Here is a 12,054-nt window from a genome sequence, read left to right as displayed (position 1 = left end):
GTTAGGTTGTCTACATGACTAGTAACCATAGAAGGAGTAGATGGGAAAAGGTAAGCTTGGTAGCTTGCTTGTACTTAGTGGAGCATCTTCAGGAGCAATGCATGTTGCCCTTCCAACTCCTTCACTAGGTGAGACTATAGCTCCACATTATCCTGCAATATAGAAAACATACAAAAGGCAATTGATTTATATACACATACATATTACAGTCAAAATTAAAAAACCTAAAAATTGATAAAAGTACCTCAATCATGGACAGTGTGTTGAGTCATTTGATCCTCCTCCAAGCAACTCCAACATTGTGATAGATTTGTTGCTATATGCACCTCAAGTTTGGATCTCTCAATGGAATTTCCAAGGGGCAAGGAAGCCAGCTTGGCTTGTGCCGATAGAACAAGTGTCTTTAAAGCACCGAGGGTTGCACCAACGTTCTCATTGCTGCTCTTCTTAATCTTTGCTTCCTCCATTGTCTTTTGCGCAATTGCAATTGCATTCTTCGCATTGTCCTTTCTTCTCTCTATGTCTTCAGTTAATGCTTATTCAAGGCCTTACCTTGTGGCATGCAAATTACAAGAGGGAAACTATAGGGCCTCACCTTGTGGCATGCAAACTACAAGAGGAAAACTCAAACCGCCACTGCTTGCTACTTTGGTTGATTGAGGAGTTTTCTTAATTTCAAGGTATTCACCCATGCTGTCCTATGGGGCATCACCTAGGTTGCCGTTGTTCAGCTTCTAATGTATATAATGGCTTTCTACGTACCCCCCTTTTTTCAAGTTGTCGTTGTGCTTCTCAGCAATACAACCCAAGCAAAATGCATGGCCTTGCCTACTTTCAAAACCGCAGGACTAAACTAGAGCACATATTCCCTTGCAAAAGCAACTCCAGCTTCCATTTTAGTAGGGTGCTTCTAGTATACCTTTATGTAAAAAATCATAATGTTCTCACAAAAGCATTGGCCAAATACCATTGCATATAGTCCAATTTTCTTTTGTGTGATTGAAAACAAACAACCATTTGGATTCTGAGACATTAGATTCCTTTAATAGCTTTAGGTCTTGGCCTTCTATGTCAAGCCCGTATTCTGCATGAAAATCCTCTTTCATGAGGTTAAAAATCTTCTATCGTGGATAATCCACATTTTGCACCTTCCTCCCTGTTGTAGAAACACCATGTAGATAATATCAACAATTAAGGAAGAGACCCATGAAAATACAAAGAGCAAGAGAGAGAGATGAGATACAAAGCATGAGAGAGAAAGAGAGCTAGAGAGAGAGAGAGAGAGAGAGAGAGAGAGAGAGAGAGAGTTGACAAAGGTTGAGATAAAAAGATAAAGATACTTTGTGAGGAGTCCCACTTTGTTTGCATCTTCATCTGCTCTTCTATAAATAGGCTTGCAGGCAACGGGTCTACTTCGTTCTCACTCACTTCATGGTTTACAAAAATGTCGACAGAAGCAGCAATCGAAGTACTCATTCCGCCACCCCGTCTTATGTCATATTGCACGTGCCACTGATCATCATTCAAAGCACTTCTTATGGGAAAATACAAATACGTGTAAAATAACTGAAGGGCTGATTTTTATGCTTATTACACTACCTCTTGAAATGTGCTTACAAGCACTAATAACATAGCACATTAACTTGCTTACACCCATCGGGAGTTGAACTGCTCCTTATAATTGTGTGTGACATAGCTATCTACTTCCAATCTAAATTCGAATTTATCAGCTCTCCCATCATGACTTCAAGCAAGTGTGAGATTGCTATCACGTTTGGGTATACTTTTGAATCTAGTGGCAGTGCCATCATGACCTTTAAGGTTGTGCTAGATGACTATCTACGTCGTGCTGTGAATCTAGTGACCTTGTCATTTTTATTTAAAAAGAAGCCGAATACAATGTCCATTTCCATCTGTTGCTTGCCCTTTATGAAATGTCTTTTCTTTTGTCATGTATTAGATTTCTAAACCCAATTGAATTGCTTCCTTAAATATGGATCGAGACCATGACCCCTAGATGGACTGGTCTTTAATGATTTTGAAAGATTTTTTCTATAATGGTATCAGATTCCAGCATGTAGCATAAGAGAAGAAGCTTTCTTAGAAAGAATTGCATCTTGTGCAGAGAAAAAATGGACCTTTCAAATTTAAAATCAGGCTATAGTGAAAGCATGGAACAACTCTTCACTTAAGCTTTTTAGCATCCTTCTTGTACGATTTGATGCCTTGTAACTCGCACCAAATCCCTCATTGTCTTGAAACTTGCATCCATTGTTGCTTCAAAATTTGCATGAGCTTCCCTTCTCAAAACTTGCATAAGCTTAGAATCTTACACTAATCCCTTTGAGTTACTTGCATACATCTTCATTTACCCCTTGAGCCATATAAGCCCTTGTCTATTAAACCTCAAGTCCTATCCCTATGCTTCAAGTATTTTCCACAGAAGTCCTAAAGGCTTCAGGCGTTATCAAAACTCATCTTCATCATGCCTTTTCATGCAAATGAAGTTTTTTTTCCTCTAGGCAAAATGTAATATTGGAAACATTTGGTGAAAAGAAGATGCTGTATGTGTTATGTTTGATCCCCCCCCCAGAACACACACACACACACACACATGCATGCATGCACTTAAGTCAATTGCTGATTATGCGTTCAGTGATTAAAGTGACATACTGTTAGGATTAATTGCACTCTTACCACTAGGAAGAGGAGCAATAGTGCTTACCCACCCATAGGCCATGTGACATAAAAGGAGTGGACATTAACTGGAGAGGATCTCATGCCTCCTACGAAAGGAAAACTAGGTTTTGGTATGCTACCAATTGGAATAGAATAGGACAAGGTGGGTTTAGAATGGGAAGATAGCTATCCATGATCAAGCTTGATCCTTTTGCTTGGTTTCGAGAAGATCTTTGTGCGTTATACTAATCCTTAATATTGTAATTGATACTGGATTTGGTTTTATATTCAATGCTAAATAGTGTTGTAAGAAGAACCTCGATGCGTTATCAGTACTTGAGATTGACACATAACATGGTAGGGGCTCACTCCCTTATTTTTCACATGTATGGACTCGAGTAAGAGTGGGTATACACTGCATGCATGCGCGCGCGCATGCGTACACACACACACGTGCACATGCGTGCATGCATGAACACATGCACACATGCACACACAAGTGCATGCATGCATGCTCACACGCATGTGTATCAATGTTTTTTATTTAGGCAAAATCTTGCCAAACACGTGAAATAAAAGAATATATGGGGAATTTTGGGCAAAAATATAGCATTTACAATGCTAAAAAAATGTAAATAGTCGAAAAAAATGATTATTTACAAGAGGGTGAAGGTGGGTAGTCGCCACATTAATGACACATGTTGTATGGAAATATAAATCGTTGCCAAGATAAGGGCATAATTGTGGGGGGGAGGGACTATGACTCCAGCTTGACAATTGCAAATTTGATATGTTGGAATGTAACCACTAGTTGGTGGTAGGGTTGGGTTGGTGAGTGGGTCTGCAAGTTGGCCATACAATGTGTGTCATTAAGTATGAGGGGCAAGGTATACTTGTCTTTAGCTCCAATGGGCCTCCTTGGTCATCCACCCTGTCTTCCTCCTCTCCTCCCTACCCTATTTCATTTACTTGTTGCCTAGCTTTCGCTTCATCTTATCTTCCTTCCTTCCTGGCCAATCAAATAGCCTAGATGCTATCTTCTTTTCCCGTTTGTTGATTGACTCATGTTGGATGTCTGTAGTCGGAGAAGGCTAGCCATTGAATGATGAGACCAGGGACGAGAAGGTTGAATTTACATCATATCTTTTTCCCCCATGACACCTTCGTTTTGCATGACCTTTGCTTCTTTCATCTCCAATATGCTTTATGTGGAATCCATGAGTGGATCGTGCAATGACATGCCTTGTCTGTGGAAGCTATGAAGCATTTTGAGGCTTTACTTGTTGGCTAGATAATGTTTTTCTTGCCGTTGAGCATAGTTACTCTCGTTGTAGTTGTCGCGGGCCATTTCATAATTGTAGCAGTCACATTTTGTTCTCCTTTTCCCTTGCAAATAGTCCCGCCTGTGGCCAGTTTGACAGCATCATGTCTTTCGACCTCAATAGGTCAATAGCTTCTCGCTTACCCTTCCTCTCTTTTGTGCCTTCCTAAGGAACTTCATTCGAAGTTGTTGTAAGAGTCAAAATTCAACTCTCCAACTTGATGCAAAAGATTTTATCTGATTCTGCTGTGTAGGCGGCAAAGTCCTAAAGAGACAAAGGCTAGAGCTCAGAAAGAGGATTTGGTAAGAGACGTTTGTGGTTTCTATTTTGTTTGCATGAAGTGATTTTGTTGTGGCCCAATGCAGGCTCTTACCAATCACACTTGATTTTTCTCAGGCTTAATTCGTTGGAGAATGCAAGTGCCTGCAACAACGTCCTATGACTACCAAGAGTCATCTGATCCATCGCATGCACCTCCCTCAAAATCTATCGAGATCTCTGCTCTCTGCCTACAATCTTGGGTCGCGATCCCTTGCTCATTGGAGAGCGAAATCAAGGGGCGGCTCCCATGTGATCAAATTTTGAGTTTTTCTTGTTTGGGACCTATACTCCCTCTCATTGGCCCTCACTTCTTACAATTACAAGTTAGCCCTATTGCAGTTCTCGACGCTTATCCAGTAATCTACAAGGTGCGTGCTTGCTTTAGCGACTGTTTAATCTTTGGCTATCTTCCTCTTCATCACCAAAAAGTAGCTATGAGCTCGTAAAACATTTTGACATGATCCAAAGCATCTTTTTGCGGGTAATGAACGTTCATAAGACTTTTGTTTTGCGTGATCTAAAATTTCCATCGTCACATTTGCTGCTAGGACTTTGTGCTGATCTAATGCAAAGACTCTCTATGAATATGCAAGTGTAAAAGAGGGTACACATGTGAGGAGCTTGTGCTATAGTATTTGTCTAGCTTCCTAAAAGCAATATTATTTTTTGATGTTTTGCAGAGCATTTAATGTTGCCTTACTTGTTGCTCATTGTTGGATGATAACTCAGGTGACCTCATGTTTCATGGGAGTGGCCGAGGAATGTTTCGACTTGCCTTAAAGCTTGAGATTGCGTTGGATATTGGGCTATTTTGAATAAGGTATAGACAAGATTTTTTCAGATTTGATGGACTTTTTCTACGTTTGTCCATGACTTCATAGCCTGCTATCACTCTCAGCTGCATCTCAAGTGCCATTGTTCATAGCAACCTGTGTCAGCCATCATTTCCTATAGCTCATGGCTCTTTGTCGCCTTCCAAGGTTGGTTATTTCTCAGTTGCATTTGCCATGAAGCATGGGTAGATTACCTTAGTCGTTTTACCTCACTCTCCAATGCGATTTTTTCTCCCAGGCATCTTTCAACAAAGCTTTTGTCAACAGCAAGTGTGATTTGTGAACACACTTTTCTTGGACTCGGTATAACTGTTGGGCATGTTGTTTTAGGCATGATTTGTTGGGCACACCCTTTTAAGCATTTTGGTCATGCTTTGTTAATAGATAGTAATAAAAAATGCTATGTAAAATTATTATTTGAAAAATGAGGCAACATGCTCAATTACAATATGGTTGTCCCTTGCAGATTAGTATTTGTGATTTGGGGTGGTAAAAGATTGATTCAAAGAAGAAGGCATTGCTTCATTTTTACAAGTTCAAGACTTTGTTTGGACGAGTTACAAAAAGTCCATCTCCAAAACGTTGGGCTCTTAGATCCACTCAATCTCCAAGGCAATTGGATCCTTAATCTCTTTTCATTAGATCCTCTACATCTAGTTGTGACCAAATATCTGAAGGAAGCCAGAATGAGATGCGTGATGAGAGGTTTGTAAGTCTAAGAGAGAAGGTGTAGATTGAAGAGAAAAATAGTGGGAAGAGTGGAAGTTAGGACGATGAAAACATAAATGCACACCATAAAGCTTCAAGGGAGAGAGAAGATAAGAAAAGGAAAAATGGAGGGCATATAATGAGGGAAGAGATTTCACTATAACAATGTCATTACCAAACTTAATTAGATGCTGGATGAGAAGTGAGTGAAGCATCTTCATAGAGGCTTAAACTTTATTGACAAATGTTAAAATATAAAAGTTTTAAATAGAAAAACTTTGTGTTTGAAGTTATGGTAGTTAGCATAACTTGAGAAGGATTACATTGATATTGTTTTAAATTCTTAAAATTCTACAAACTTTAAAGCAATGTGTTTGAGCATAGGGTAAACTTTGTAGTATTAAGAAACATAGAATATGATGAAGTAATTAAAGTATTTGAGAATCGTAAAAACTTCTACTATGGAATTAGTTTTGTTACAAGCCTTGTCCACTTATCCACGTGTATGTCAGATTATCATTGTATATTTGTCGTAATTTATTCTTTTATTAGTAATACCTTTGATCTAAAGCATGTATGTAAAAGAAATTACATACGATAAGATATGAATTTTATTTTTAGTTTCATTAAGAGCTAAAAATCTTTCTAAGCTTAAAGACAATGAAAACATTGTTATGAATAAAATAGTGACTTTTGGAGTTCCTAAAGAAATTTTAGTGTAAATTTTCAATTATCTTTTTCTTGGGTTAGTTACAATAAAAGCTCTAAAACCACATGAAATATTGTATTAAGTTTTAACTTATCAAAAAATAATAGCTTGTCATTATACTAAACTATTTAAAAAAAAACTATAAATATGAAGGAAATATAAAGGAAAATTACTCTAAGAATTTCTTGCACTACTAAATGATTTACTAAAGGAAATTATGATGAGATACTTTCCTAATGTGATGACAAAGATAGGCCAAAGCTTAAGAGGTATCGCCAAACACATGACCATTTGAGACACCTGCTGGTCCTCCTCCTCCCTCCTCCTCTACGCCTGTTTGTCCTTCCCCTTCATCCCTCCTCTTCAATTGTTGGTCCTCTGTCTCCCATCCCTCCTTCTCCTTGTCCTCCCTCTTCTTGCGTGCTACTCCTTCAAGCCTGCTTCTCTACACCTTCTCCTTCTCTACACTCCTTTACTCATGGTACCATTCAAGAACGTCTCCAATAAGTACCAAGTTCACTTAGAGTTGAATGCTGAATATAAAAGCATAAGTAGTTTAGGATTGAGGAGAGCTTTCAAAATCCACGATCTTCGTTTGCAAGGAAAGAAGCATCTTGAGTGTTGGGTAGAAGGATTCTTATATCCTTTAGATTTTGCCAATCAAAAGAGCCCTCCTTTTCATACAATGCATGATCTAGTTCGGTTTGTTGGACATGTGAGGTTGCTTGGTTATTGCAATCGGTTAAACAATGCTCAGACAATGGCTATGTAAGTAAGCAAGATGTGCATAGCCCAAGCAGAGCATCTAGCACATTTAGGAAATAGCACCATTGTTGCAATGCATAACTCTACGCATGAGCTTCAAAGATAGAACAAGAATCTTCATGATAAAGCCAAAGCATTGGACTTGGAACGAAATGCATTGGACTTGGAGCGACAGAAATTACTAGAGTCACTCTGTAAGCTAGCTAAAACAAAAAAAGGCCTGGAAAGATATATATTTAACCAAGTTCAACGAGCCGTAGAGAAGGAACGAGAGAAGGCAGAAGAATGAGTGCAAAAGATAAAAGAAACACCTTTGGGATTGAAGGATAGGAAAAGAAGGTACTGACATAACATGGATGCGCATTGGCATCCACTGGTGGTGCTAGAAAGAGGAGAATCAGGGCTACAAGGTTGGTTATCAAATGTTTCTATGAAATTACACTCTTTTGTGCTATACTATTTGTGACTAAGTTTTGCTTGCGTTCTTTAGGAAGTTTATGGAAGATGTAATGGAAAGAATGGACGGGGATGATATTGACTATTCATATGCTCTAGCCAGTTTATTGAAGTCAAGCGATGTCATTGGGATACTAAGGGACCCAAGACACAAGCGTGTACGTGTGCAAGTTGTTGAAGAGGTGATGAAGGAGTTCAAGGACATTGTGGATGTAAAGGAGATGTTTGCAGCTTGTGATACTGTCGGTGTAAGTTGTGAAGCTTACACATTTGTTTTCAAAAATTTCAACTCTGCTATTTTGGGAAAGTATAAGAAGTCTACGGTGCCCCTACCCACACCTTGGTTTGTGAGACGTGCATGGTGAGAAACAAATCAACGTGCAAGAGAAATGCTTGGAGGGTGAGTAAAAAGAAATCTGGTTTGCAAACCTTTGAGATGAATGCTTTCAATAATGTCTACTTAGATGTTGAGAAACTGCAACAAGCAATGGTCAAATTCTATTACATGAGAGAAGATGGTAAGAGGAAATCCATTACATCATTGCACTTTACTTACTTCATTTCCTAGATTGTATTTATTCTAATGATTTCTCTCTTTTGTTGTACAGAATGCAATGGCAAGCTCATATTTGTTATTAAAATGGATGAAGCTTAATTGGTAAAAGAATATAAGTTAGAGAGAGTGAGTATCTACATTATGAATAAAGCTTTAGGCTTTGTTCAAGGGAACAAGAAAGTATAGCAAGTATTCTCAACCATCGTATCTAAGGATGGATAAATACAAAGACAATTTACTACTACTACTACTTAACTCAAGTTCTATTGAAAAGCCGACTGTATAAGAGGGGTGGTCAGCCCCTAAAAAAGTATCGGGTAATATATATCCAAGAGATCAAGTCGGAGATCTTTAAAGGACTTTATATTTACGCAAGGATTCCAGGACACGGGCTTGACACTTCGCACAATGAAAGCCTTCAAAAACATACTTCGCAAACTGTAGGTTCTTATAATATTGAAGGCCTTCCCATAGTTCCTCCTGCAATATGACCATCTTGGGAATGACACTCTTGGGAACTATATGTTTCTTCTCCAAGCGATCAATCTCATGTACAACAATCTTGGGTTGCTGAGGGATCCCTTGTGAAATGGCTTCATCAAGCTTAAGACAAGTGGCAGAAAAAATGTCATTGTTGCTGTGGCTTTCCATCTTTGTTCATTCCTTGTTTCTTCACTCGAGACCTGTTGGGTTTTTAAACTTAGTTTTCTCTCCTTCTATCCAAGTTTCAATTGTTCACATATTCAAATCAAGCCATCTTGACATGCTCAACGATGTAATCCACTGAGATATTTGCCATCTTTGAAGACCCGTGTACTGATAGATTCCCCACACATTACATTGATGAATATGACAGGATAGTTGTATGATATTTAAGGCTAGAGGAGATAGCCACTAGCAAGAAAATGCATTTTCCTTGGTTTAGGATTAACTGCAACCCCCACGAAATATAACCTTTAGTAAATCCCAAACATCCATTGTGCTTGTTTTAGTAAATCCCAATCAATAAATCCCAAACAAGGAAAAATGTAAATCCCAAATAGTATACTAATCCCACAAAACCACCGCGCTTATTTTAGTGACAATGACTGTGCATGAGGGACCATCTAAGTCATAGGTTCAGTGCAAATAGTGTTAGTTTTATTAAAAGATATTTGTACATGCACAAATTGCACATTTTCAACTTCATCCATTTTAGGGTGAATTCAAGGGTGAATTCACACCCTTCTGTTGCTTGAGCCCTTTAGCAACCAAACGGGCCTTGTACTTAGGCACATCATCATCTGTTATCTTCATCTTCTAGACCAATTTTACATGGCAATGCTTTCTTTCCATGTGGCAAAGAAACCAAGTCCCAAGTCTTATTTTTCATGAGTGAATTCATCTTTGATTGCATAACATACTCCCACTTGCGCTGATCCTTGCGCATCATAGCCTCTCTATAGCAAGAAGGCTCCCCACAATCAGTAAACATCACATAGTCTGCCCTTGGGACAAATCTCTCAGGCGGTCTAGACACTCTAGATGTTCTTCTCAAGGGCATTTCAGCTTGCTGTCCCGCCTGCATATCATCCATATTTGGCTCATCATTACCACCAATAGATGATCCATCATCTGCCCTTGATTGTGTACCTATGGGAGTACGTGGTGGCACCATTTCTTGCATATTTAGTGCATGAACAGCTTGCTGTCTATCAACATATGCAGGTGGATTCACATCCTGGAAAGTGATTTTCCTTATTTCCACATCCCTCATGGGTGTATTATGCATCTTCTTCTCATTGAAGACCACATCATGGCTTCGTATGATCTTCTTTGCTTTTGGATCCTAGAGACGATAGCCCATCTCTCCACTTTCCCCACAACCCAGTAAGATGCATTTCCTAGACTTAGGATTTAGCTTCTTCCGAAGCTCTTTTGGCACATGTGCATATGCCTCACACCCAAATATATGCAAATGAGAGTAAGAGGGATTCAGTCAAAATTAGACTGTAATAACAATGACTGTGCATAAGGGACCATCTAATTCACAAGCTTAGATTAGCATTCACAGACTGTAATAACAATGACTTTGCATGGGGGACCATCTAGCTTACAAGCTTAGATTAGCATTGAGTCGGTTCGTCAGACTGTAATAACAATAGTTCTCGTTCTTATGACCGAGAACTATTGTTATTATACTCTAATGAACCAACTCAATGATAATCTGATGTCCTGTTTTGATCTTGCCTTTCTTCAAGGCAGTTGACTGTAATAACAATGAATTTACATGAGGGACCATCTAGGTCACATGCTTAGATTAGCATTGAGTCATAATCAAACTGTAATAACAATGACTTTGCATGAGAGACCATCTAATTCACACGCTTAGATTAGCATTAAGCTAGAGTTAGACTATAAGAACATATCAAACTGTTAGAATTTTAGAATTTCTAGTTATAATGGCCATTGAATTATTATGATATTGGATTCGATGACTGAGAAATTCTCCCAAGGCAACTATCTAATCACACGTCATGGCTAGACGATGATGTATATGACTGCCTATGCTAGACTAGGCTACCAGCAAGTTGGGTGCATGTGCCGCCGCTCCTCCCCCTTCATCCCATTAAAGTATTATGATCTTGGCTTCGCTGATTGAGAAATTCTCCCATGGCAACCATCTAATCGCATGTCATGGCTAGATGGTGATGTATAAGACTGCCTATGCTAGGCTGGGCTACTAGCAAGTTCGGTGCATATGCCACCGCTTCTCCCCCCTCATCCCATTGAATTATTATGATCTTGGCTCCCCAAAGACCGATAAATTCTCCCATGGAAACCATCTAATTGCACATCATGGCTAGACAATGATGTATATGACCACCTATGCTAGGCTAGGCTACTAGCAAAATTTGGCGGGTGCATTATGTGCTCTTAACAGTGATAGGCACCTAGAGTCGCACAAACTGACATAAGAAATGGAAGGGGAAAAGAGTGGGAGGGTGAAAAGTCTAAATATATAAAGGTCTTAAGGGTAGAGAAACAATTCACCGCACCCAAGAAAATCCCTCTCCTACCCCCTTCCATGCTCTCCAAGCCCCCTTCTACCCCTATGATGAATCTTCTGCCATAACCTAGATTCCCCCTCATAATGCGGCCAAGTCATGGGATCCATTAGTCCCTCCCTTTTTACCATTTTTAGACCACATGTCCTCTAGTCATTCCCATGGTAAAAGTAGTGGGTCCATTTAATGATTACTGAGGGGTGGCCGGCTTTGCCATGCAGATGCTAGCACTTTGTCTTTGTGACACTTCTTTAAACACTTTTAGCACTTGTCAACGCCACTGTTGTGGCGGGACCTGGTGTCACTTTTTGCCCTTGTTAGCACTTTCTTGCACTTTTAACTTGGTGCCTCGTATGTAGGGACAATATGAGCACCTTGTAGTTAGCACTTTCTTACACTTTTGACCCAGAATTCCTCGTATGAAAGGGATAGTACTAGCACCTCATAATTGAACGTAACCTTCTTCATAGCAACTTCCTTCAAGGCACTAGGAGAGAGAACTCAAGTTGGTGGTGAGCTACCTATAATCGAGCACAACCTTTGACAGTGGGTAGGATAACTCAATCTAGTGGTGAGCTCCAGCTTCTAAACTAAGGAAAATATACTCCTATTTTGCAGCTATTTTAGTCCTACTAGTTCTTGTGCAATAATTTATGCT

At 39.3% G+C, this 12,054-nt stretch overlaps 1 long non-coding RNA gene across 1 annotated transcript; it reads left to right on the top strand.

Moving 5' to 3' along the window:
• The first annotated feature begins 3,677 nt into the window (after positions 1 to 3,677).
• LOC147889486 (uncharacterized) lies at positions 3,678 to 5,489 on the top strand. The gene is made up of 3 exons (XR_015542954.1): positions 3,678 to 4,303; positions 4,398 to 4,690; positions 5,052 to 5,489. It is a non-coding gene; the product is annotated as an uncharacterized LOC147889486 (long non-coding RNA).
• The last annotated feature ends 6,565 nt before the right edge of the window (positions 5,490 to 12,054 follow it).

Source organism: Dipteris shenzhenensis, chromosome 20 (assembly GCF_047967505.1).
Source record: "Dipteris shenzhenensis isolate YYH24624 ecotype China chromosome 20, Dip_SZ_1.0, whole genome shotgun sequence".
In the NCBI taxonomy this organism is placed as follows: Eukaryota; Viridiplantae; Streptophyta; class Polypodiopsida; order Gleicheniales; family Dipteridaceae; genus Dipteris; species Dipteris shenzhenensis.
This window is presented reverse-complemented; position numbering and strand designations above follow the sequence as displayed.